The following is a 23,965-nucleotide window of genomic DNA, read 5'->3' on the forward strand; positions in this document are numbered from 1 at the left end:
GCACAGAAAGCCCCAAAAGCAAAGGAACAAGTGAAATTGTATCACACTAAAAAACTTCTGTACAGCATAGGACATAATCAACAAAATGAAAAAGCAGTCCATGGAATAGAAGGAAATATTTGCCAACCACATATCTGATAAAGGCTTAATATCCAAAATATATAAGGAACTCTTATAACTCAATAGCAAAAAAATCAAGTAACTCAATTGAAAAATGGCTGTAAGACCTAAATAGATAGTTCAAAGATATACAAATGACCATCAAGTATGTGAAAACAAGCTTACTACTGCTAAAAATGAAAAATCTCATTACTAATAAAGAGTCAATAAAGCAAGTATATGTAAAGGAAGTTCAAGAGTGAGAAAAGATGTTTTGCAAGAGTGTTTCCTTTAAAAGGGGTTGAAAAAGGAACAAAGATTCCTTGAAGCTGTAAAATCAAACACTAATACTCATATAATTTCCTGATCACTTCCCATGCTAGTTACTGCGGTCTGAATGCTTGTATTCCTCCCCCCACCCCCATTCCCATATTGAAACCAAATCAAGTTGATGCTAACAGCAAGCAGGGCCCTTGGGAGGTGATCCGGTCTACTCTCCTGAATAGGATTGGTGCCCATCTCAAGGAGGCCAGCAGGAACTTGTTGCCCTCTTCTGCCATGTGAGGATACCCAGGAGGCACCACCCAGGGGAATAGAAACTCATGAACCACCGAATCTGCTGGAGTCTTGATCTTGTACTTGCCCACCTCTGGAAATGGCAGCAGTATATTTCTGTTGTTTATAAGGATTCAGTCGAATGTATTTTGTTTTAGCGTCCTGTAATAGACTAAGACACTTGCCAATAGAAACTAATAGGTAGCTTGGCTACTAAACTAATGGTTAGCTTGGCTGTGTAGGGATTAAGTAGATGGTTAACACAGCTAGTATGTTAGATATGTTGCCTTAGCTAAGTGGTGACTCCAGTCAGTCTGGTTAAAAGGGACCAAAGAGAACTGCTTTATATATTTGTATTCAATGAACTGGTTTTACTTTTCATAGAGACTATTTCTATGGTGACTTAGTGTGGGAGGTACGAGAGATTGTAGGGGCACTCTACCTATCCATTGTACTACCACACTTAAGACTGAGATGCCCACCAAAATCTATTCTCTGTTTTTCCTTGGTGAATAGTTTCAGCTGAACACATTTCTCAGCCTCCTTTGCCACAGATGGGACCACGTGGTCAAGTTGTCACCAGCAGAAATGGTATATGCCCCTTGAGGATCTATTTCTTCACATTAGGTGTCTTTCCTCTCCAGTCTTTTCCTTTCACTCTGGAACTCAGATATGGAAGGACTTTGTCCTCTGCCTCACCATGAGAATAACAGCAATACCCTACAGCATGGCAGAGCAGGAAGACAGAGGGAACCTTGCAATCACAGGCTAGACATACCTGAACCACTGCAAAGATAGGTCTGGCTTTCTGAACTGCCACACTGGAGGAAGCGTGTGGCATATCACATTGCTATGCAGAGATGCTCAAAGGACCTCAGGTATTCTAAACTTGCTGCTGGAGTATTTCTAGCCCAGGCACCAGACGTGTGAGTGAGAAGCTTTTAGATGAGCCTAGCCATGCCATGTCCATCTGCATCCATATGACAGAAACCAACTAGCAGAACCCTGCCTGAATTCCTGACTCACACGTTATAAATGACTGCCGCTGTTTTAAGTCACTGAGATTTGGGATGACTCATTCTGCAGCAAAAGATAACCCAAATAGTCTGTATTAACAGATTAGCCTTCTGTAATATAAATGCTCTAACTCTGTATTAAAATTACCCTTATGCCTCCCAAACAATCTCAAAATTCTTTCATGTGTTTCACTACTTTAAAAAAATTTTATGGAAAGAAAAAAGAAACAGGTTAGGTACACAGTGCTCAAAGTTGAAATGTAAATCAGACTATGGTTTGTGATTTCTAGACCATTATTCCTTGTACATGGATTTGAAGTTATAAAATAATGGGACAGAAAAGGAACTTAGAGATCAGGAAATAAAGAACTCAGCATAAGTTGCTTTTCTAAAGCATTTGGTACCATGCACCCAAAGGGGCTACACAGGTGTGCATGTGTTTGAATACGTCTCCAATGCTGTGTATATCGAGAACTCAAAGGACAGGACAGACATTAAGTTATGACGTAATGATCTCTCTCTCTCTCTTTTTTTCTTTTGGTACTGGGAATCGAACTCATGACCTTGCACTTGCTAGTCAGGTGCTTAAGCCACTGCGCTATATCCCCAGCCCTGACATAATGATCTCTTCTGGTCAAAGCGTTTACATGTCTGCCCTGGCTCTGCATCATCAAGGTTGGTCTCGATCTTTGGTTTCCTTGTCAGTGAGTGAAGCAGCTGGACGAGATCACCTCACCAGGTCCCATCCAACCTTCCAACTATGACTCTGAATCCCTAGCAAGATCCTGGCTGCCACAACCACACTGCCCATTCCTAGCTGGAGTCCTGGCACAAGTAGTAACTGCACACTAGCGATTTTCTTCTACATCCTATTAATGTCAGGTATTGGATGATGAAATATATCATTGACTTTGCCCAAGGCTTAAAAAAAGCCCTCTGTTTTAAATTTACATTAAAAAATAATCTGTGTTCCAGCTTCACTTTGAACAGTACCTTCCTGTTAACATGAAAATGGTCTCAAGGCAGTAGCTAAACAATGAGACTTACATATATATAAGCTCCATCTGTACGGAACACACTCTGTTCCAAAAACATCTCTGTGTGGTTGGGAGTGAGGCATTAGGCAAAATAACATTTTCTTAAAGAAAGAGGAGGAAGAAGAGAAGAATTCCAAGTGACTAACAATAGCACTCTGAGTAAATAAATCTGCCTGCAAAGCACATTATACAAGTAAAAGGAGGAGGAAGAGAAATTGAAGTGTGTAACAATAGAGATCAGAATAAGTAAATCCTTCTAGAAGGCACAATGTAGAAGTATTAAATGCCATGTTCTCATAAATCCTTAAAGGCACAGGAAAAGGTCTAAATATATAGTTAGGTAAAATGCATGGGTTAATAAATACACGTACAGTGTGATCCCAATTTTGAATTTCAGAGACTGCCAGTCTGCACATTAGAAAAGAGCTGAAAGGATATACAATAAAATATTAACATGTACTTTACCAAGTAGAATGAATAATATTTTTTCCTGTGCTACTGTTAAATATCTCTTTTCTTCAATAAATGTGTTGTTTTTATAACCTGCAAGTTGTTTAAGGAAATTAAATTCACTTCTAGTTGTATCAGATATTTAAATAGTTTAAATGAAAATAATTGATTTTTATATTCAGTAGGTGATAAAGTATAATATCAGATATACACATCTTTCAACAAGTCAGTATCACTAAATTCAAGTAATTAATAAAATGAAATCAGACTGCAATAAACAGCTTCTAATACGGTCCATGCCTCCCTTTCCCCAGTGACTGCGTCTCATGGAAGTATTTCCTACCAATGAGCGCTCAAAATGGAAACTCTGTTTACTCAGTCAACTTTGGTTGCCACTGTACTCAGACTGAATTTTATCACCGCAGTTGCTAAGCATAAAATTTGCAAACATTTATTTGGTTCCTCTAGCTTAGCTTACATGAATCTCAAAAAGAAAGCATATTGAACTGTTAAGCATTCTCTGGCTGACAACCTAGGATTTTAGATTTCTCCCCAGTCATGAATATCAGTTCTCTAGTTCTTTCAATCTAACTTTCAGATTCAAACCAAACCAAACCAAACCAAACCAAACCAAACCAAACCAAACCAAACCAAAAATCATTTAAGAGAGACTGCGGCTCAGATGCAGGGTAAAAGAAATCATCTCGCAACCCAATTCCATTGTGAGGTAACTCTTTTCGGTGAAAGGCATTCTGCAGCAGAACACGGGTGCTGCAGCCGGCCGGGTCTGTCCCTGCGCAGAGCTCTGAGGAGCCCTGCGACAGCCTCTTCCTGCGGAGCACTGGCTCTGGCTGCTCCCGAGGGACGGAGCCAGTTGGTCGCGGCAGCATCCGCTCCTTGGGAACATTCCCATTGGCACCTACCTGTACTCCACTTGGGCGACAGCACATCGTCTGCCTTCAGCTGATGCAGTGACCTCACGGGGTGCTCAATCAGGTAAAACAAGACGCGTTTACCAGTCTGTGCAGCGCCTTCCGTGGAAATATTGCATGAGTCAGCTTTTATCTCTCAACCCCAACACACAAAGGCTTTACGAAAACCTGATTTGCAACTTTCTCCCTGCCTTTTCCCCCTAGTGTGCAGACCACAGACTTCAGCATCACGGAGAGCCTTAAATGAAACATGACATCATTCAATTGAGAAACAGGACAATAGACACCACTGTGGGTAACTTGCAAATGCATACTTCACTGAGCAGCACCCTCTGACTTCCATTCTTTTGTGAACATCAAATACAGCCCACACTCGCCTAAAGCTGCTCAGGGTTCTCGTTAAACTCCACATAAAATAAGCCAGATCTTGGGAGCTCAGAGAGTTGCAAGTTCACTTCCTGAGGTATGAGATTGTTTCAACGTAAATGGGCACATCCCTAACAGAAGTTTCAAAGGGAGGTTGGGGATGGGGGTGAGACAGTGAATCATACCCCGCGGAGGGCAGTTTGGAAAATTAGTTTATGTTAATAAGATAATACAGTTTTAAGTAAGAAAAGTTATACAAAAACACATTTAAATTTGACTTTTCAAGAAACAATTTTAAAAGCAATATCTAAAATCAAAACTTATAGAGACTACTTCAAAAAGCTGTTCAGTTGTATGATTTTTTTTTTTTAACTATTTGAGACAGGGTCTGGAGAAGTTGCCCAGGCTAGGCTTGAACTTGTGGTCCTTTTTTCTGAGTCTCCCAGAGTGCTGGGATCGTGGGTGTATGCTACCGTGACCAGATAGCCCTAGGAATCTATATTTTATAAAGACTAAGTAGTAAAGACAGAATGATGTAATTCCCACACTTTAGTAAGCCAGACTACATATTATTTGGGCTTTTGATTTTCCCAAGGCCAACTGTCCTTTTTAAAATCCTGTATCTATTTCTATATAAAGATTCAAAAGGTTTATATTTGAAAAAGATACTGAGTTCCTTAGATGAAGGTCTCCAGAAGTACAAATATGCTATTGGAAGTGGACTTCACTGAACCACGGAGGTGAAATTCAAAGTATGGATTTTGTCCATGTAGAGAGACACCTAAAACCCAACTACTTCAAAGAATTAAAATCCTTTAAGTAGAAGTTCCATTTAAAGCATTCACTTGTGGTTATGGGAAACAACATTAGCAGATCATCTTTAATATAGCTATTTCAATCATGCCTATTAAGTGATTTTAAACTAACAACATAATAGGATAATTTGCTCAAAGGCCCCTTTCCTTTCAAATAAGGCTGAGCATGGAGAGCGCCACTTGAATCTGGCCTTCAGATGGAAGTACATCAGTCAGTTCACAGGACCAGTTGCAACAACTTCCCCCAAGAGGATCCACCAGGATCCACCAGAAATTGGCAGTGCAGGGTGGTGGAAAGGCAGATGAGAGGAAGGATCCTCCCGAGGCTGTGCAGGCTGTCTCAGCTTCCAATCTCACCCCCAGGGACCCTCCGGCCTCCACGTCGGTGTCTGTGTGCCCTGTACCTGTGCCCAGGCAGCGCCCTCCTTTCTGCCTAGCCGAGTGTGCTCCAAGCTCACATGCTCTCTTCCCATCTCTAAACTGCTCTTGCCCCTCTCTGTCCATGTGCTAAACAGCTGCTTATTAAACTTAGAGGAAGTGTGGCACAGTCTCCTATTTAATGATTTTCTAACTGTATCTTCTTGCTCTGGGTTGTCAGGTTTGGGGACCAGGGAACCTACCTATACAAAGATATACACTCCTAGACGGTGCTGAATATAGTTTCCTGGCTTCCTGGCTCATTTATTTTCTGTGCACAGCCTCAGATATCAAGTTGGCTACTATTATTATCCAAAAAATGTTATTGTCCTTGGATTTTTTTTTTGCCAGTAAACATGATTTTAAAAAGCCATCTCAGATGCTGTGTATGTTACAAGGAAACAAAGCGGCAAAGTTGCTTTGTGATAGGCTGGTGGGCAGCTTGCTAAGCTCATTGATAGGACAAGTGACAATACTGAAAGGCAGCTTTGAAGTGACACACAGGCCATATTCGGCCCCAGAAGGCGGTCATGTCTTAGTTTTGTCTCTGATCCTTGCTTTGGAAAGATTGTCAGCATGGGTAAAGACCTCTCAGATCACTTGCACATAACTGAAACCAACTATACTGCAGCCACAAATAACCAGGAGTTGAGACATTCTGAATATAGGTTTCTAAATTATAAATTTTTTTGGAGCAGGGGACACACACTTTTTGCTTTTATATTTACTCAAGTACCACAGATTTGCAAAACGAGTTAACAAATGAACAGTGCAGGGATAACACACACACACACACACACACACACACACACACACACAGGCCAAGAGGAAAAGAGAAGACACATTTCCTGAGCAACCTTCAGCCTTCACCCCTCAGCGCCCACTGTCTCAAATTCCACACCTCAGTCCCCCGGACCTGCGGGTAGTTCGTGGAGGTGTCCTGCTGTCTTGCCACCAGACCTCACACATGCAGCAAAAAGAATCCTCTGGCACACAAAAAGCATAAGCACTGGTCTTCTTGCAAGAGCAATTCATTTGCTGATGTTAACACTGGGAAAGAGAATGGTTTCAGCCAGCAAAATTTCTTTCTAAATGATAGTGAGGCTGGCCACAGGTAAACGCATATGTGTGTCTCCTTAGGGGATAAGACACTGTACTCTTCCTGGAAAGCAATTCTTTTTAATCCCCTTCCAGCGCTGATTATACAATCAGGCAGTAGGGGTACTTTTCACAGTGTTCCCACCTGGAAAGGGAGGCAAGACAGAGGAGAGCACACATCTGGACAGCAGGTAGAGCAAAAACACAAGCCATCAAGCAAGGAAAGTGCAGGCCAGCTTAAGGCCTGACTGGAGGACAGCCAGAATGTCTTTGCTGTTAAAAAAAAAAAATCCTCCCTAGAACTCTGTCATGGGGCCTGGGCTCTTACTACACATTGAGTATCCCTTATCCAAATGTTTTGGACCAGGGTTTCAGATTTTGGGTTTTTTATTTTAAATTCTGGAACATTTGCATATACATAAGATAACTTACGTTTCATATTTACCTATGTATATAGCCGTAGCGTGAAGTGAATGGTACACAATATTTGTAATAGTTTTACACATGAAAGAAATGTTCAGGGCCTAGAATTTCCACTTGTGGCATCCTGTCAGCATTCAAAACTGTTTCAGATTTTGGAGCATTTCAGATGTCCGATTTTCAGATTAGGGATAGTCAAGCTGCATCAGAAACTGACTGCTTTTTGGTTTACGGTAAAAGTCACCAGTTAAAACTCTGAATCCCCTAGAAAAGATTATGGAATCACAGCCAACCTACCATGAATTAGCCTGCCCATCCTTCTGAGGAACTATCCAGGCATTTAGGAAGAAGACCACAGTGGCTTTGCTTCATAGGGCTGGGAGGACGGACAGGAGAAAGCGAAGGCTGCACATAGCTGCAAGGACTCAGCAAGGCTTAGCCCAGAGGAGACAGTTTGCTGATTTTGCAGCCAGGCAACAGCTCCAAGAAGCTTGTCAATGAAGGGGGAAGATCGACTTGGAGAGAGGAGGAAGGACAAAGGCATGCATACATTTTGGGGCACAAGAAAAGATTTGCTTCATATAACCAATATTGGGTAAGGCAGATCTAGAAAATTACCGCTTCAGACACAAAGGTGCTAGAAATCACAAGGGGATATTTCAAAACATATATAATGTTTTACACATGGAACATAGCTTTTGTTTTGTTTTGCATTACTGGAGGTTGAACCCAGGGACTTTGCGTTGAGCTATATCTCCAGTTCTTTTTATTTTGAGACAGGGTCTCACTAAGTTGCTCAGGCTGGGCTCAAACTTGTGATTTTACTGCCTTAGCCTCCACTCCCTGGTGTGCTAGGCTTACAGGGATGTACCACTTGCCTGACTGAAACATAACAATTTAAAGGCTGGGGAAGGTATGCCTGAGAATTCTGTCTTGTGAATTAAGATATTGTTGCCATTGACAAATGATAGGACCAAGACAAATAATAGAATTGACTACTTTCTGATGCACAGTATATTAACAAATATTTAAAAAAATATTTTTAGTCTATCAGAACTTTCTTCTTTGGGGAAAAAAAGTCATGATGTTATGTTTTCTAACAGTATATCACAGAATAAATGTGACAACACTGAAGTCAATTGCAAACCTCAAAGTGCCACACATCCCCATTAAAGACCCTTTGAAGGACACACTGACCTTCTTCCTGAAAGGGAGCGGTAATGTACTAAGGCCCTTCCGCACTGCAGTTATTTATTAAAAATCCATACACACTCTGTCTTCTGTAAACCTGGAAAACATCACCAGCTACAAATTCTGCCTTCCTATTGTTATATGCACCAATCTATACACGTGGTCAAACAAATAGGAAGGCCTAACCTGGTGTTTTTCTTTCTAAAGAGCTATTTTTCAAGAAGAAATAATTTTAATGGCAAGTAAGTTTGTTTTCGCAAGTTGAAAACATATTTACTCTCAGCAAAAGGCAGAGGCGTGAGGCAGATGTAAGCACCAAGTATAGGAGAGATTAAATGAAAGTATTTTTTGTATTGTTCCTGGAGAACTGAATCTAACAACAGAAAGCAAACTACAAATGTTAGTTACCAGTACTCCAATCCTCCAATGAAAACTGTTTCTCATCCCCTACTTCAGTAAATGTCAGTGTTGAGGCACGGTCAGAAGACTTCACAAGCACACAAAGCCTATTGTTCTTCAGCACACTGGTTTTCACAGCCCACCCTCCCCTTGCAGGCAAATTATGATTTAGCTTCTGCTTCCTATACCTACCAGTCAGCAAGGGGTGCATTCTGGGGCTCTAACGTCTTGCTCTGTTTTAGGGCTCCTTCCTGGGCTCATTTCTCTGCTTCTGGGACAATCATTACCTCTATTTTTTCACTCTGCTCTTTCATTAGGATATTTGGTTTTTATTTTCCAGAGACAATGAAATTGAGTCTTGGTTATTTCTGAACTGCACAATCTTTAGATAGCAAGCAAGCAAATATGTTACAATAAGCCTCTGGCTTTCCATAATCTACGGCTGCCATCTTTAAGGACACCACTGGAGGACTCGCTGTGTTAAGTACAATGAGTGAATTATCCCTGAAAGAATGCAGTCTGCTTCCAGACACATATTTCTCCAGCAGATAAACACACATCTAATCCATTCATAACTGAAGGCATTCAACACAATCTATACTTTGGAGAATATAAAAAAATGTAGTACATGAACTTGCAGAAGGGGCTGGGGTGCTCTGTTGAAATCCTGCAGTAGTATTTTCCAAAATATGAATTAAAACAAGAATCTCTTATAGTTCCAGAGTAATAACCATTGTCATTCAAGGCGGGGGGGACAACCCCCATTTGCTGGCCTTTCTACCTCCTTTGGGAGGATTCCACACTGCAGCTGCCCCCACTCTCTGCTGACCCAGTGGTTGTGGCTTCAGAGGTGGCTCTCACAAGCAGCGGAGGTGGGAGACACAAACAACATGCTCAGTGCAAATTTAAATCAGTTTCTGCACTGGTTTAGAACCTGCCTGGAGCAATCACCATGTTTCAGGGGCATCACAAACTTTCTTCTTCCCCACTTGCAAAGCTACTGTCAGTGTCACAATGGTTGACAGCTTAACCTAATTTTTAGAACTGAAGTGGGGGGTAGGGGGGCTGGAGCTTATATTCATTTGGCCTCCTGTACCATGTCACAGGGACAATCCTATTTAGGTGGGAATTTGCATGACACCAAATGCATATTCCACTCCAAGAACACAGAACTTACTCCTAAGTGATTTGAGGTGACTTAATTCTTTCAAGAATTTTTTTCTGTAAAATGTTTTTAATTGTTTTTGAAAACATTAAAAAATTTTTGAGCACTTTTAATAAAAAAAGGGAACTAAAATAGTACTGTATTCAACTCGTTTCAGTGGGTACAACAAACAATAAAACCCTGGGGAAATCTGACTTTTTGCACTAAATGAAAACATTAAACAGGGATTGTTTTTGTCATTTATGGTGTAGTAAAGCACATGGCAGAACAAGATTATTATTTCAGCCTCTGATGCACTGTACCCCAAAACTTTCCTTCTTTTGAGTTCAGAACTCAGTGCTTACTCCAATTATATGTAAAATTATTTACTTTATGAAGTCCTATGATGACAAACAGTATGCATACTATTTTAAACATTAAAACAATGAAAATAATCTGACAACCTATTCAGCAACAACTAAGCAGAATTAATAAACATAAAAAGGTAAATAACTTGTGAATAACTATGATTGACTGGTTAACACAATCAGTTTCCACACAGCCAACGAAAAAAGTGGCTACAGGAACACCCGGTATGGTACAAGATAAATCAGTAACACTCGCACGCATTTGTGATTGTATATTAACAGTGAAGCAAACTAAAGTCCTCCTGCTGTAATATTCTCAAGTAAGGGAATAGCAGAAATATCTCCTTGAGATCAGTGGGGAATGCTATGTAAGACAATTTTATCTGTCATTTTGATGACATTCTGCCCTTTCATACTGAAACATATTTAAAAAGTTTAATCTGTAGGCTGAAAGCAACCAGGGCTGCTGACCCCAGTGTATGCTTACAAATGCCCACCCGTCGCCCTGGGTGCAGCAAACAGCAACAGCCTGAGGACCCTCATCCATTTACTTCTTCTCTTGACTTTTAACTAGATAGTCACCCACTCACCCTTGGTAACTGGGGCCCACGGAGGCCCAGATTTCACGCTGAGCATTTAATGGACACAGGTTTTGTCTTCTTTGAGCGCCTGCCATGGAAGAGTGGATAAGCCTCAAATAACGAATGACAAGTGTGACGAGCAATGTGTTACTCAGCAATGTGGGATGCCACAGACATAAACTACCAAGAATTTTTTTTTGTACTGGGAATTGAACTCGCGACCTTGTGCTTGCCAGGCAAGCGCTGTGTTGCTGAGCCGTATCCCGGCCTCAAGAATTACGTACATAAATAACCGGCTTGACTTTTCCAACCTGCCTTCTCAAACTGCCCTTCAGGTGGACAGAAACGTTCCACTGAAAAGTAAGATGAAGCTCACTTCAGGATGCCCGCCCTTACAGTTCCCATTCCGATCTCACAGAGTAAGCCCAGCTGGACTCATCTTTCATCTCATGTTTAATTACTCGGTATCCACGCTGACAGTCAAACTTGCTGAAAGTTTTTGTGAGCCTAAGCGCTTGCTTAATTCCTGGTTCCCACAGAGGTACATGAAGTAACTTGTTTATGTTAACAGAACAAAGAGAAGGAAAAGGAGCTCTCTGTTCCCCTGCAGGTTTATTTTAATTAGGTCACGAAACAAGTGTAACCAAATTTACTTTGGTTTACTCTAAATAAAAACGATCAAATCCTTTAAAAGTGTATAAGAAAAGAAAAAAGGGAGGAGAAAAAGCCAAACTATGAATACCGGCAGCTGGAGAGGCGGGATTATAGGTGAGTTCTTCCATTATAGGTGAGTTCTTCCACTACCCCCTTTGGTGATGTCTCATAAGTTTCTTTACTGAGTATGTATTATTTGTGTAATTAGAATATACTTCGTGATGGGTATTCCTTGCACACCGTCCCCACCCCCATCCCTGGGTCCTGTTTTGTTCCCAGGTGTGCACACCCTGCTCGCTGACTGGCTGGCATCCAGGTAGGTTCGGCTCTTGGGAGGCACCGATGTCGTGAGGCAAGAAGACAGGGAGATCGGCATTTCCTCCACTCCTTTGCTGATTAGAGGCCTAGTGGTCAGGAACGGCTGCATCCCACACAGCTCCTCTGTGACTCCAGCCCTCCCAGGCTCCCTTCGCCTTTACCCTATTTTGTCCCCTCGTCCCTCCTGCATCCCTGCGGGTTATCCCAGAGACCAGAGGCTAAGGCATTCTGCTGTGGTTGTCTCTCCTGTGGGACCTCCCCTCCGGCTCGCCTAGTCAACCCGCCCCTTTAATGTAAGGGTCCTTGGTGAAAAACACTAAGTGTGAACCAGCTGAGCTAATTCAGTGCCTCGCCTGTCTCAGGCAGACACAATCTCATACTAACTCCAGAATCGTTGGTCTTCAAAGCAGACAGCAGTTTGACTTCACGTGCTTCTTCAGAATGGAGACCCTTGCTTTTTATTTTGTGATGTAATGCCAAATTTTAGCCCCTTTGTGATCTGCATCAGATCAGTTGGAGCCTGTTCCAAGCCAGAAACATATTTCACATTTGCTTCAACTGATATGTTAATTTACTCAATATTATTGAGCCACTTCCATGTTAGTGTCTCAGGTGCCAAAATTATAGCGATGAATAAAACAGTAAAAATCCCTGCCTTCGTGGAGTTTATTTTCTAGCAGAGGAACAGATGAAGTAACATCCTGTGATCACAGCTTACCAGTACTGGAAAGAGACTTAGGGGTGCTCTACTTCAACTCCTCACTGGCTCTCTGACACAGCCTTCATTGGCTTATGACATCTCAGGACGTGTGCATTGCCTCTGCTTGGATCCTGCTGATTACTGAGCGATGCAGACCTGGTCACATAACCCAGCGCACTGAGAGAGGAGGCAGTTCTTGTCTTTAAAGTACCTTCTCACAGTGAGCTGAAGTTCTTTAAGGACAACCCTGGGAACGCACAAGAGAAATCACACCTCTAATGTGCGTGGGGCTTAGTTACGTGAGATGGACTACCAGGTTTTCCACAGGTATTTGCCTCTTCCTTCAAATGTTTATTAAGGAACCGGCCCAGAGGTAGGGTTCATGGGGATGGTTATACCTTGTGGTTGCAGAGATTGTGGGACAGTACTTGAAAACGGCACTCCCCCTTGGTCACCTTCTCCCTGTGTCTCCAGATTTTGCTTTTTCACTGTTTCTACCAAAGTGTTTTCAGAATCTCCACACTCCTCATGCGAACTCACTACTGTAAAAATGTCTTCTGGGGAATAAATGTGCTCCAGGCTGCTCCAGGTCAGACCCTTAGAAACAGCAGCGGCGCTGTCTTCCCAGGGCCATCTGACGGCTGAGAAGTAACTGGGGAAGGCAGGAGGAGAGAAAAGACCCTCCTGACTCTTCTACTTCTTGTGGGCACAGACTGCTGGTACATCTGGCATTATGCCAGTGACCACCCAACCTAGATATTTTTCTTGTTTGCAAATATACAGTTGCGTTCCACAATTAATAATTTTGTTTACTCTAACAGTGCCCCACCTAGAAAGTACCTTCTACTTTCCTTCTCCATTCTGGTATGACCCTATCCTGTAGTATGTTTACATGAGTCTTCTGTCTTCTCAGCCTTTTTCCTTCCTCCAGACATGCAGCAGAGCCGCTTGGGCAAAAATCCTGACACTGTTTTTGCATAACCACTTGGACAAGGGTCCTTATAAAACGTGTTATAGTAAATCACAGTGTAATCTTCCCTGCCCAGCTTTTTCACCTCGGAATAATCAGATGAAAGTGAACATTAAAGGAGCCCTAAAAGAAGGGGTCACAAAAGGACAGATTAGGGAAAGGGGGAGCCCATCATTCCATTTACTCTTGATACTTCTAGGTGCCTCATTAACTGACCAGGCGCATCTGAGCTTTGTGTATTTCCTAGGTCACCTGTCTTATTAACTATGGGACCCGCAGCCAGGAGCAGCTCCCCAGACATGAAACTTTTTCTTAAGAGTCTGCACAGATGAAGCCATAACAAAATGACAAGCCTAACAAATTAAGCTGCCCTATGAGGACTGAGGAATTACATTTCCACAATGACTACCAGTTATCCTCCTAGTGATTTAGTAATAAAAAACCATCCCCAGAGCTGAGCTTATATGCCAGCATTTGCTGCTTGTGAGACGATGTGTAGAAAGGACACAAGACCCAGAGCTGAGACATGTGGAATCTCAGATCTACAGGACATGTTTATCATCTTGGCCAGGTCACTAACCTCTTTGGATTCCACATTCCCTCTGGATTAGTGAAAATTGAGGTCTGGAGTCTCTGACATTTAAGAACACTTTCCAAATATATGAATCAAAGATTCCACGATTTGGGACGATGTGTCAACACTGTGACCTACTTCTTAACTCTGTGGACAGTTTCTCTTGAGAAAACAACTTTAGGAACTTCAGTGTGGGCCAATTATCATGGAAAACCATGAGCTGATGTATGAGGCAGAAGCACGTGGCTTTTTCATAGGTATGCCAGCTTTTTCTTGCCATGACAAAATACTGGACATCGATAACTTAAATGGAGCAAAGATTTATTCTGGCTCACGATTTCAGAGATTTTAGTCCGTAGTCAGCTGGCTCCATTGCTTTTGGGTCTGTGGTGAGGCAGAAAGAACATGGCGGAAGGGTGTGGTGGAGGAAAGCCGCTCACCTCACAGCAGACGGGAAGTGGAGAGGGCGGGAAAGAGCCAGAGAGAGGAAGGGACTAGAGATAAAATACATCCTTCAAAGGCACACGCCCAGTGACCTACTTCCTGCCAAGGCCCCACCTGCTAATAACTCCTTCAGCCACGAACTCACCAACAGATTAACAGATGAAGTTATGGCTCTCAGAATCCAATGTCCTTTCTAGGCCAATCTCTAAACACCTGAGGTTTATGGGAGACATCTGAGAACCAAACCATAACAATACAAAAACTGAATTAAATTACCGATAATTCTTTATGTATCAGAATTTGTGAAAGGCATCTTAATTCGGCAATTACCAGGAGAAAAACTCCCTACAAAAATTCTCAGCATCATCTAAAAGCAGCCCCATGTCTGCCATTCAGGTCATGCTTTTTATTTATTCACTGACATCATCTCCACTCTGTGCAAAATTGCATTGTGAAAACCAGGTTCTAAAGTGGATTATGAAATAGCTCCTTTTACCACATGGGTGTTGTCATAATTTCTGGCTGCATCCCAACCAAGTACCTGCCCTAATATACCCTTGTAATAGCAGGAACACAGACGCCGAGTGAAGTATACAACTGCAAAAATATGCTTTTATAATTAATGGAAAGTACAGTTGGTTTTAAGTCATTCAAGAAGCTTTTAACCCTTAAGTTTATGTGCAACTATGACGATTAGAACAAAGGTAGTGCAAGAAAGTGTTCTGGGTGAACCTCTGTGGAAACTGAGTAAGTGAGACTGGAAGATTCTTTGTAGTTGTCCCCAACCAGGTCTCTTTCCATGATTGATTTACAAGGGGCTGTGGTGGATTGACAACTGTTGGTCAACTTGTAACACCCAGCTGAACTGAACTAGTGTAGTGCTGGGTGTGGATGGCCCATCTGAAGATTTTTGCCAGCAGAATAAGAGGCAGAACTGGAGAAGAAGAAGAGGTGCTGTTAGAAGCTGTTAAGAAGCTGTTGGTTCCCCTGGAGGACCTTGTCATGCTGGCTTCTCTGATATGAATGCGACTGTTCTTATCGCTGAAGGAGCTCGGGACCTTGTCACTGAGAATGGCTACAGTTCACTTTGGGGGAGCTCTGGTTCTTACTTTGAGCATTGCTTCCTGCCTCCAGTGCAGATCCCTCAGCCTGCTAGCAAAGATCCTTCATGCTGCTGGCACAGACTTTCTAGATTCCACCACTGACCTTTGGGCCTTCCCAGCACAGATCCTTGAAACAGGCCTGCATGAGACATTGCTGTGGGCTCTAGGCCTCCAGCTGGACTCATGGGAGGCACTGTCATGGGCTCTCGGTCTTCAGCTGGACTCATGCAGGACATTGCCTTGAGATCCAGGCCCTCAGCTGGATTCTTTGGGTTTTAGTGTGTGGACAGATTTCCTGCACTCTCTTTGTGTATGACTCTTTGGCTGGCTACTATAAAATAATCCTATAAATTATGTGTGCTACATTGTTCCCCTTGCAAACCCTGACTACAACAGGGGCTTGTCTAAGATGGCTCCTGGAAAAAGAGTTCTGGCAATATCGAAAACTCACACAGATATTTTTTCAGGTGTATATCACAGATTCTAATTGAGGGGCTGAGGGTAGGCTTCTGGTAGCAATAAAAAGACTTAGCAGCCTGGGAGAGACAAGTGGAAGGAAAAGTGGATAGGATAGGGGATAGAGTGAGCCAAGGCCTGAGGCTCAGGGGATGTGCTGGTTACCGATACTGCGTGTGGGTCCCACTGCAGCAGTCTGGCAGCCTGTGTGCGCTTCCAGAAGGAAGAAGAGACTGGATGGCAAGAAACGAAAAGAGGATAAAATATTACAACAGAAACACAATCAACTAGCTGTGGGGTCTTTTTATCCGATAGATGGAGACACAGGGAAGAGAGACCCTTCTCCCTGGAAGAGAAGAGTGAGCTTCAGTAGCCCAGGGTAGGGCACTGGGGCCCACCAAGAACCTTCCTTCCTCTGTGGAGCTTGGAAACTCTGCATTGCTCAGGACAGGGCCGCAGGATGCTCCTTGGGAAGAAAGGCAAAGGTGAGGTCCTGCCCCTGTGCTGGTAGGAAAGACAATGGAGCTGGCGAAGTTTGATGATTTAAACTGATTGCCCTCAGAGGGCCGGTGAGGTCTGGCCGGAACCAAAGCTGGCCCTAGGAACTGCAAATTGAGGCCAGCAGATAAAGTGTGGCCTGTAGATCTGTTATGTGGTCAATACTGGGTTTAAATTTCTTTAAATGAAGGTCTCGTTTTTCTTAAGAAAATCAGACTATCTCACATAAAAACGAGAACTTGTAAGTGAGGAAAAACAGCAGCAACAACAACTCCAAAGTATAAAACTCTGTTATCACTAGTCTAACATTCCTGATCAGCAGCAGTGGGTGGGGATCAGGCTAAGCCTGCTTGCTTCACCCCAGCTGTGCGATTTCCAGTTTGCCGCAGTCCTCCCCATCCCCTTTGGTATTCTACCCGCCTGCTTCTCTCCTTTACAAGATCTGCCTGGCCCTGAGGTATCTGATGCTGGATTACACATATGTGCATATCTGGGTGTTGGCCTGTATACTATAGTAGTAGACCTAGAACTTACCCAATTATAAAATATGGTAACATCAGTTTATTGCTTTTCAATCTGTAAGCCATATAAAAATGAAATGTAAAAAGCAAAACATCACTTCTTGTTGGTCTAGACAAGATTCAAGGGAAAAAGCCATAAACTAATTTCCGGTAATGGGAAGATTTGGTGAGGGAGGTGAAACAAAGGAAGGTTTGCAGGGGAAGGGAGGGAGAATATAAACAGCAAGTCAAGGAATGTTAGCTCTTGTTTTCATCCTTCAGTTATTTATATGAACCAGTCTTATCCTTCTAGTTGTTACATACTTACATTTCAATAAAAATGTTAGCATTCACTTAGAGTTTGTGTGAAGGAATTAACATAGAAGCAGCAGTTTAACTGGGAGATCTGCCAAACTAAATATCCAGGTAACCGGCATGAGAATTTTTGACATTAAAAAATCTCAGAATTGCCAGGCACACTTGTAATCCCAACTACTCTGGAGGCTAAGACAAGATCATACCTGGGCAACTTAGCCCCCAGAAGATGACACACTGAATTGGCTGGTGACACTGGGGATCCTACTCATCTACCCATCCTTATAAAAATATTGAAGCAGGAAATTATTTCTGATGGTTTCCTGAAAGATGGGCTAAGATCCACTTACTATAAATGGCAAAATTTATATATCATATCTCATAAAACTCTAAGTTTATTTTTTGGTACCTTTTAAAAGACAACAGGGCAGAGTTACTTATGCTTTAGAACTGGAGATTTTGGTTTGTCCATCAAAATAAACAATGACTACAAAACTAAGCTTACGGGTAAGGAAAAAAGAATAAACGGTCTCCTTTAACTTGGAAGAACATTTGTGACTTTTGACACTGATCACTGAAGAAGACAGCTGCAGGCATTAATGACCAGTATTTTTCCTAGAAAGGGAAGAAAGCCCCATCCTGTCCACCATACTAGTGTTTATTTCTTTCTGAAGATAAAAATTCTAATACACAGAGGCCTTGGAGCGGATTGGCAGACACCTCCAAGTTTTCTGCAGAAAGATGGCCTCTGATATGTGATATCTTCCCTCAGGAGCAGGAGGAGGAGGGACTGGGTGAGGGGGACAGAAAACCAAAACCAGCCACTTTCCTCTAATCCTGATGTAGAAGAAAAGGCAGAAAGCTAAAAGCTTCCCTGAGGGAAAAGGCTACTCTAGACTGCCTCGGATCTAGCAAGTCTAACAAACTTTAGAGTATTTAACATGTTTATGTAGGTCTGTTCAGGACGCTTCAGGCTGCAGCACCCCTCCTGCAGGGGCAGGAAGCCACATGCAGTGGCGCACATGAGCATAGGCTGGTCCTACCACCTTCTGTGGGCATCCTGCCTCTCCACACTTCTATGGAAACTCTGTGGCCAAGAAACTGTGGAAGGTGTGGGATTTTCTCTTCTACGTGGGTAAATCTCATTCTATAATTTTATTTTTAGAGTTCCTCTTGAGATAAGTGAAAGCATTTATAGTGATGGTATCTTCAAAATAGACTTTGCATTCCATTCTATCATAAGCATTTTGATTTTAATCTAGTTAGACATTTTCTGATACAGTTATTATAAGTTTTATAAACCAAATGCTTGCTGAAGGAAATTGGTTAATACACGGTCTAAACCAACATTTCCCCACATGTGAGCTAACCCATTCTAAATCACTCCTGTAGACTGAATTGTGACCTCCCCGACCAAATGTCAAAGCCCTAATAATCCAAGGAAGTAATTAAAGTTAAATGAAATCATAAGGGTGGGGTCCTAGACCAACAGAAAGAGGAAGAGACATCAGAGATTTTATTTTCTCTATTTCATCACCCCATATCATGGAGGAGGAGAAGCAGAGATAGACTGAAAGGAGGAGCTGGGAGGGAGATTAAATCCTTCTAGGCCACACCCACATTCATTACCTCTTCTGACCAGACCCTACCTCCTAAGAGCAAGTCATCTATCTATAAGACTGCATACCTAATCACCTTGCAAAAGCTCCTCCTATGACCACATGACACTCTTTGGCAACATCTAGATATAAAACATTGTGCTCCTAGTCACCAAAAGACTCAGGTTCATCTTTTTTTTTTTTTATTTTAAAGAGAGTAGTTAAAAAAAAAAGAAAAATAGCAAAATGCCTACATCACAGACATAAACAAAACAAAGTCAGAACATTAAAAATGATACACTGTTTCAAAACAAAATGATAGGAATTAGCAGTGGTTTTTATATTACATATTGTTATCTTCAAGGAAGTTGCTCAGATTACCAGATGTAAGAATGGAAGATTGTTCAAACTATTAAAGAGAATAAAAAACAATTATTAAAATTAGAGATGATACAGAGTTTCATTAGCCAAGATGGTAGGAATTCACCAATGGTTGTTCTATTGCTTATTGTTGTCTTAAGATAAGTGAAAGCATTTATAGTGATGGTATCTTCAAAATAGACTTTGCATTCTATTCTATCATAAACATTTTGATTTTAATCTAGTTAGACATTTTCTGATACAGTTATTATAAGTTTTATAAACCAAATGCTTGCTGAAGGAAACTGGTTCATACATGGTCTTCAAATGAGTTGCTCAGATTACCAGATATAAGCATGCAAAATTGGTCAAAATATAAAAAAATTTAAGCATTTACTGTTCCTTTCAATAAACCACCAGACATCAGCAGTACAGTTATCCCAGCTAGCCTTTTATATATGTATATACATATATGTATATTAAAAACCTTCCTTCTTTCTTTTTCTTCTTTCCCTCATCCTAGTTGTTCCTTCATTTTTTTTTTTTTTTTTTTGGTACCAGGAATTGAACTCGGACCCTGCACTTGCCAGGCAGGTGCTTGTGTCACTGAGCTATATTCCTCGCCTGTTCCTTTGAGCAATTTCTTTCCCTTTCATATTATCTATTGTACATTTTGGGTTTTATTTACTCTTTCAGATTCTTACACTAGGGAGACAATATGATGCTTATACATGTAGGTCTGATTTATTTCACTTATGAGTATGGTCTCCAGTGGCATCCATTTATCTACAAAAGCCACAAGTTTATCCTTTTTTATAGCTGAGTAATACTCCACTGTATAAAAATACCACATCTTCTTTTATCCATTCCTCAGTTGATGGGATTTGGGTTGTTTCCAAGATTTAGCTGACAAAGTGTGTGGCTATAAACACGGGTACACACTGATTTTCACAGAGGTTTCATTAATCTACACTCCCACCAGCAATGAAGAAGGGTTAGCATTTCTTCATCTGAAAAGTATGTATTCATCTCAGATGCCCATTTTTGGGTTGGGCCTTTGAATTTTGGGGACCTGGTTTTTAAAAATTCTTTATATGCTCTTTTTATGCAAATTGTATTTAGTCCATCTCTAAGTGTTGCCAAAGTCCTAACAGTTCCAGTATTGATGAAAAGTCCAAGTCCAAAGTTGCCTTTGAGACTTATGACAAATTCATAGCTGTGAGATCCTGTAAAAATCAAAAAGAAAATTAAACACTGCCAATACACAATGGCTCAGGGTACATATTCCTATTCCAAAAGGGAGGAATGGGGGAATAGAAACGAGTAGGACCAAAACAAACTCAAAACCCAGCAGGGCAAACATTAAATCATGCTGTTTCATGTCCAGTACCCATGAGAAACTGTGATGACATGTGAACTCTAAAGGACTTGGGTGACCCTGCCCCTGAAGCATTGATGGTGGTTATAGTCGTCAGGGCTTCTTCCTTCAGCTGATTTTACTCACTGCCTGATACTTTCTTCAAATGTTTCTTGACCTTATGTGACTTTCTGAGGTCTCCATTGCACTTTCAGCTTCACTTCCACAGCTTCACTCACTGCTCTCTCAGGGGCACACTGCCTACCTTCCCAAGCCTTCTTCTGAAACCTGGGTGGAAGTCTTCCCAATCCTACAACTTTTGCATTCTGCATGCTTGTGAAACTAGCACCATTAGATGAGACCAAGGTCTGCTCCCAGTTAAAGCAGTACCTGGGCCCCCTTGGGCCATGGCTCCAGAGGCCTCCAATGCCTGGATGAGTGACCACTGTGAACTGAATCCCAGGGAACAAATTTCTTAGGCTATAATTCTGGAGCACAGTGCCCTGGGGCTCTCTTCTCAGAGCAAAGTCTTTTACAAGTTTAAACCTGCAAATGGTAGGGTCCTGCTATTTCCAGAGATGCCCTTAAGCCATTTTTCCTATGTCTTGATCCAAAGTACTTGGCTTATTTTTAAGCTAACAATCCCTCTTTTGCTCCATCTTTGTGGGTGCTTTCTTTCTGGCAAAAAACAAGAACTTTTAAATTGGGCTTTTGCTCTTAAAGAAAACAGTATCCATGCCATAGCCCCAACACTAGGCTGCCTCAAAATTTCCTCTGCCAGATTAATTAGCCCTTGCCTTTAACCTCAGTCTCTAGTCTCCAGTTCAGGACATGAGCAAAATGTAGACAAATTTTCTTCCAGAACATAATACATATGGTCTCAAGTCCAATTGCCAGAGAAGTCTTTCTTTTCAACTGAAACCTCCTGAACCTGCTCTCTATTGTCTGCCTTTTTTTTTTTTTTTTTTAATCAGCATTCTGGTCTTCTGAGCTCTGTCCAGAGTCTCCTATCAAGTTCAGCTTACACCATTCTAGGGCTTCTTTAGCCAGTATCTCCAAACTGTTCCAAACTACTCTTGTGAATCACTTCCAAAGGCTTCTGAACCACTTGGCTAATCAGGTAGCATCATGGTAATGAACTTCTCTGATACCAAAATTTGTCTAAGTCAATTTCCTCCTTTAAGTTGTCAGTGTTAAGTATTTTGTCCCAGGGAAAAGGAAAGTGACTAAGATAGCTGGTATTAGAAGTTCCTAGAGGGCTTATCAAATTACTGACTGCTTGGTCCTATATTCCTTGGACCTGGAGTGGAGGCTGAGAATTACTAACAAGTTTCTTGATGATTAATGCCCTGTCCTGAGGACACATATTGAGAAAATGATGTACTTAGTGACATCTTCCAGATAGATCCACTGTTCTCTAACAAGGAGGGACTAAAGACACTGCCAACCTGTCACAGGCAGCTTGAGCCAGTCTGGGATGGTCTCCCAGTCTGTGCCTCACTGAAACACACAGAAAGCCTCTCTGGTTTGCAACTGCATGACTGACTCCCTCTAACCCTGATACTTCATGAAGCCCCTCTATATCATTTCCAGCACATAGACAATGTGAAACAACAGGAACCTGCTCACTGCCAAGGACAATTATTATTCTCTCTGTGTGTTATTTACCAAAATCAGTGATCTACAAGTTGGCTCTATAGATGCAAAAACATAGCAGGAATAGCAAATACAGCAGGGGCCAATGGCAATTGCCAGTATCTATCCCCCAAAGGGAAGCACAATTAGACAGTTTCAAAGTTTTCATTTATTTACATTATAAATCAAAAAGGAAAGTTTTTGTTTGTTTAGCTAAGAGGGTCCCTTGCCTTCATTAAGATTCCTAGTAAACTGTTTTGAAAGGAGGGAGACTGTTTATTGTTTAAATTTGCCATGTTTAAAACTGCTTAGTTTTTGTGGCCTCACGAGGCTTCAGCATGTGATGAGTGCAAGGCATGACTGGGCCTTGCACATGCTGAACACTCTCAGAGTGGCAGTGAGATGTCAGCATTTGTAGACTGCTGTTATTCAGGAGAGCTCAGGGTTTGGCCCTTTGCATGAGTAAGAGGGACAGAACCTAATGGTGTGACCTGAGATGAGCAGCTGGACCTCATAATCAAAAATCTTTCTTTCCTCTTAGCAAGGGGACCTAGAAGGATGGTACTCTAGAAGCACTTTGGGGACCTACATCTACAAGGCAATTATTTGTTACATAGGGGAAACTTCCCAGGACCAAAGACTTGGTAGTCATCACACAGTGAGTCAAAGCATTGTTTTCTTGGATACCTGCCAGGCACTAAAGACTTCAGGTAAGTGTTTTAGAGAATTTTCACATTTTTTGTTTGTTTAACATAAATAAAAATCTATAGGAACTTGGGAAAAAAAAGCACAAGTGATTTCCCACACCCTGCACCGAGCTTCCCCAGAGGCAGCTCCTACATAACTACAACACGACAGCAGACACTGACTTCTAACCACTCCACAGGCCATGTTCAGATGCCATTAGCTTGAAGGCCAGTTCCATGCTGGATGTGAAGAAACAAAAAGGAAGTGTAAGCAACAAACACAATCACCAATTTCTTATCATCTGATATTACTCTGAAATTTGCCTTTGTACTAGCCATGAAGGAAAAGGTAACTTTTAAAGAAATAAATTATATAAAACTCTGTAAAAAAAAAAAAAAAAAACCAAACAGACTTTTTTCTGAGACTGAGTTTAATAATGATAATCAAATCAGCCTGGTTCTCAAAATCATCTGCAGATACTTAGACTGTTTTGAGGTAAGAGGGGAACCCAAGATTTGGCATACATACAACCTAACCCACATAGTCCCACCTAAATACACACACAGTTTTCACAGTTGTTAGAAAAGAAGAGATGAAGAGTTTTAGAGCTTTACATAGTGCCTGGCTTACAGTGCCATTGAGAGTTACTATATTTGTATTTTATTACCCTTCTGCATATAATCATTAGCAGCTCCATTACTATATTTGTAACCTATTAATCATTTTATTAAAGGTATATAAAAGTTCTCCTTGAACCCACTCTGTTTTCATATGTGTGTACACACACAAATGCACACATATGGAAATAATAAAATTGAATTTTTAAATGAGCTGGATTAGGTAAGGTTTTATTGCATATCTCATTTTTACAACACACAACCAGGTTAGGGAGTCAAACCATTAATATT

General features: G+C 41.6%; 1 protein-coding gene and 1 long non-coding RNA gene across 4 annotated transcripts in view; one reads left to right on the forward strand and one right to left on the reverse strand.

Moving 5' to 3' along the window:
- Nucleotides 1-23,965, reverse strand: part of Plekhg1 (pleckstrin homology domain containing, family G (with RhoGef domain) member 1) — a 119,371-nt gene that overhangs the window by 84,867 nt on the left and 10,539 nt on the right. Inside the window, exon 1 of one of the 3 annotated variants that reach the window (XM_013517388.1) lies at nt 10,898-10,918. The exons of 1 other annotated variant lie outside the window; for it this stretch is intronic. The gene's annotated coding sequence lies outside the window, so the exon portion shown is untranslated. Of the gene's footprint in view, nt 1-4,080; nt 4,226-10,897; nt 10,919-23,965 lie in introns of those variants that run through there. One more of the 3 variants, XM_005390587.2, reaches the window with a different exon arrangement.
- LOC106149202 lies at nt 4,076-5,745 on the forward strand. Its single transcript, XR_001235213.1, has 3 exons — nt 4,076-4,153; nt 4,294-4,552; nt 5,430-5,745. It is a non-coding gene; the product is annotated as an uncharacterized LOC106149202 (long non-coding RNA).

Source organism: Chinchilla lanigera, unplaced genomic scaffold (assembly GCF_000276665.1).
Source record: "Chinchilla lanigera isolate Chin_1 unplaced genomic scaffold, ChiLan1.0 scaffold00038, whole genome shotgun sequence".
NCBI lineage: Eukaryota > Metazoa > Chordata > Mammalia > Rodentia > Chinchillidae > Chinchilla > Chinchilla lanigera.